The 4,425-nt window shown below is 27.1% G+C and overlaps 1 long non-coding RNA gene across 1 annotated transcript; it reads right to left on the bottom strand.

The window, feature by feature from the left end:
* Window positions 1–334: 334 nt before the first annotated feature.
* LOC139852089 (uncharacterized) lies at window positions 335–1,574 on the bottom strand. Its single transcript, XR_011760920.1, has 4 exons — window positions 1,461–1,574; window positions 1,112–1,153; window positions 577–690; window positions 335–417 (listed from the first exon to the last, which is right to left on the bottom strand). It is a non-coding gene; the product is annotated as an uncharacterized lncRNA (long non-coding RNA).
* Window positions 1,575–4,425: the final 2,851 nt, after the last annotated feature.

Raw genomic sequence — 4,425 nt, 5'->3', positions numbered from 1 at the left:
GCCTATCTTACTTTTAAACTTTACCTCTTTACATGTTGTAAAAACCATCAAGTAGTCATCGACTCCGGTCCATAACATTTATAGCAATATAAAGTGTTTATTTTCATCTTTTTCATGCCCTTAGTTGAGTTACTTGTGAGTACCGGAAGTTGTCGATTACCTTGAAAACCACATTTTCATAGTATAAATAAACTGTTGATTTACATTGCCATTTAAACGATGATAGTTATGAATGAAGTTCTTGTTAGTATCAATACCGAATTAATAAAGCAACTGGTGATTGTATTTAGGAATTAAAGAGATTGTTTGATGGATTCATATCATAGTATGTTGTAGTACCTGACCAGTTGGGAATGGTTCCCACCACTACACTACACTAGAGTATACATGCAGCTTCCCACCCTTTTGCAACAAACACTGCAAATGCGACTGTAAATTAACCATTTTATTTTATTCAACAAAGTTACTGTTAGCAGTCATATTCATAATACATTAGAATACCTAAAGATTACACATTTGATATTATTTCATATAAGTGATTCAAGTAAAATAAAGTAAAAGTTGAAGTTAGAATACCTGAAAACAAATTTGATTCAAACTGAAGTAGATGTTCTAGTGTTCCAAATAATTAACCAACTCATATCACTTTGACAAAAGGGATGACAATTGTGTTGTCACTTGTCCTGTAATCTGCATACAAAGTTAAAGAAACTAAATCAGTCAATAAACAGGCATCACAATGCTAAATAAATAAAAATTAACTGCATATTGAAACGACAAACATAACAATGGTTCATTGAAAATCCATGAACATGGTTAATCAAACCAATTCCTTTAATAAACTTTGATTATTTAGATACACGTAAGTTTATTTAGATACACGTAGGTTACTCCTTTAATAATCCTAAATTAGCATCCCAAGTATAATCCCACCAATACACAACTTGTCATGATCCATTTTCATTTTAATCACTTAAAAAATGACAAAAAAATTATCAACTATAATGTCCATTAAGTAAATTGCATTAACATGAAATCAATTCAAACGCACATATATTATCAAATCAATATATATATCAAACTAATAAAACTTTGCAACACATATACATACCCCCAAATCAGTTTGAATGAGTTATATCATCGAACATCTTATCTGCATAAACAAAAAACAAAAACAAACTTACATTTGCTTACAAGAAACTTTCACGAATTCTTAGTAGATTTCAAAGGGGAATTATTGAAAATCAATCAAAAAGCATTAGATCTATAACAGATCAATACTTGATCAACATTCAACAAACATAGCTACAATAAAAATAAATTGGTACATAATTCATTTTAGTACAAATTAAAACGAAAGCATCAAATCAAAATAAAAAAGACCGATAACGATTTTGGCTAATAAACCTTCGAAGTATCATCATTTAAATGGTTAGTTACATATTCAAATGGTTACTTACATAATCACGAAGAATTTTGAGTAGAAGTGAAAATGTAATTAGAAACCAATATTGAATTCATATCGAACTCAATCGGTTGAATTTAAGCGACTAAAATCGAAGATTGAATTTTACTAGAAATCGAAATTTGGACCTTTTTGCATAAATTGAATACAAACGAAGTATTCGAAACGGAAGCATCAAATCAAAATAAAAAAGACCAATAACGATTTTTACCTACAAGTGACTTTATTATTATGAATATAGATAGATAGATAGATATAGATATAGATATCTATACATTATTATAAAGCGCGTGACAATAATCCAACGTGGCAACTTCTGAATTAATCTGAATTAAATTTGCACACGTGTCATTTTCTCAATTAAACTAAATTAAATAATATTAACTCCCTAAAATAACTCTTTCCTTAATTTTCTAAGTTTGTTGATATTCTATTCAATTATCTATTTTAATATTTTAGTTTCCATTTTTACATAATAATAATAATAATAATAATAATAATAATAATAATAATAATAATAATAATAATAATAATAATAATAATAATAAATAAATAATAATAATAATAATAATAATAATAATAATAATATTATTATTATTATTATTATTATTATTATTATTATTATTATTATTATTATTATTATTATTATTATTATTATTATTATTATTATTATTATTATTATTATCAAGTTCCCTTATCAAACGTAGTTCCAATTACTTAATCGGCCACCTCAATTTATAGATAAAATCTTCTAACTATTATAAGTTTACTAAACGCCTTTTATATTATTATTATTATTATTATTATTATTATTATTATTATTATTATTATTATTATTATTATTATTATTATTATTATTATTATTATTATTATTTTATTGTTATTATTATTATTATTATTATTATTATTATTAATATAGTTATTATTATTATTATTATTTATATGTTCTTAAATTTTAAGCTTTTATTATTTCATATACGAAGTAAATATCGTTACTTTTTAAAAAAAAATTATTTACATTAGATTCTATACATTATAATATAATTAAGACTAACTACAACTAATATTTTAAATTTATTTTTTAACTGCACGGGCTCAAAACCATATACTTTCTTTGAAGATGATCACTCGATCATTTCAATTTATTTATAATTTGGTTTGTCAATATTGGATGATGATCATGACGTTTTTAAAATTCAGTCATCGGTTTTTAAGTACCCTAATCATTCAATACTATTACACGTATACTTTTTCGTTCATTAACAGTCGTGCAACGTATGAGTTATTTACATTTGAGAAAATATGATATCGTACGACTTCAAGCTTTAATTATTACTCATTAAATTTAATATTTTAATTATTAAAGGCTACTATATTTATATTTTTAAATAAACAATATGTCACATAAATGAGCTCATAATCTATGCGTTAGTTAATGTTTTCGATACAAAGGTTATTAGTAATAAACGATTTTATCGTAATTATGATATATATTTGATAAATATCAATAGTGACGTTATGGATTACTAATTTATACAACTGTCATGCAATGACGGCCACACGTGAGTATTCAATACTAGCACTTTTGATGTATATATTATTAGTAATAAATGATTTTTTCGTTGTAAGTGTATTATATACTTGATAAAATATCAATATTAACGTTTTTGAATAGTAATATGTACAATAGCCGTGCAACGCACGGGCTCATAAAACTAGTAGATATATATAGATATAGATTAAATAGATAATTTGGTTATCGGTGAAAATATCGTCATACGATACCATAAAATATATGATTATCCCATGAAATATTATTTTCTATAAACAACGTGACTATTTTTTTCAATGCTTCATTTCATCGTTTTACAAAAGTAATGGATTAACAAGTTCATACTTACGTGTATTTGATTAAATAGAATTTTAGACATGTAATTCTAACTTTGATTGTTATTTATAAAATTCTAATTAAAAATATTTTTTTAACAAAATTAATAATATAATATATATGTAACTAATGTGTTTCTCTTTGTATTTATTTAACGGCAAATTTTCGAATCGAATACTTTCATTTGCAACCGACACACGCTAGGTAGAAACTCCAAGGATTGACCCTATTACCAAGTTACCAGTATTTCTAAACCTTTTTGCGTGATCTTGACACTCTCTAATACTGTGTCATTGAGTATCGAGTATATAATTATAATTATAATTTATAATTAAGTGAAGAAATAAGAGATAAGAAAAATCCACATGGAAACTTAAAGAAGATAAATTAGCGGGAAATTGGTAGCCCCCATTTCGAAAGTGTTTAACAATATGCTTTCAAAACTTAAAAATTGCAAAATATATCTCTGCCCACGCATCACGCACCACACATTCCATGTAACTTTGTAAGTCCCTGTTTCCTTTTCAGTTATATGGGACGCCGTCCAATTTGGGGGACGCCGTCCAGTAGTGAAGCGTGGGACGCCGTCCAAGAATTGGGGTATGCTGGTCTTTTCACTTGGTGGCCGGTTTTAAGCCACAAATGGGCAAGGTTGAGCTCATATAACCTTATCTTCACCAACACAAACACTCTCAACCATATCTAGAGAGAGAGTAAGAGTTTAGAGAGAGAGAGAGAGAGCTTGATTTGGAGAAGAAGGAGTCGGATTCTCACCAAAGCTCTGGTTCTAAAGTTGTTCATCTCGTTCTTGGCTACGTTGTGGTAGCATTGGTAAGTTCAGAATCCGAATTTCATTTGTTAGATTTGATATTCAAGTTAGGGTTTGAGCTTGATTAGTTGTGAAACCCTTTTAGATGATGAAGTGGGTTTATAGTGACTAGTGATTCTTGTCACTTGGCGGGTTTTGGGTTGGTTGACGTTTTAGCCATGTCTAGGCCTTGATATTGGGTTTAATCACTAGGTTTAGTGATTATGGAAGTGTTGGAACCCTTTTGGGAGCATTTGGTTGACT

This window comes from Rutidosis leptorrhynchoides, chromosome 6 (assembly GCF_046630445.1).
Source record: "Rutidosis leptorrhynchoides isolate AG116_Rl617_1_P2 chromosome 6, CSIRO_AGI_Rlap_v1, whole genome shotgun sequence".
In the NCBI taxonomy this organism is placed as follows: Eukaryota; Viridiplantae; Streptophyta; class Magnoliopsida; order Asterales; family Asteraceae; genus Rutidosis; species Rutidosis leptorrhynchoides.
Note: the sequence above shows the minus strand (reverse complement) of the source record. Positions and strands in the feature narration are given on the sequence as shown.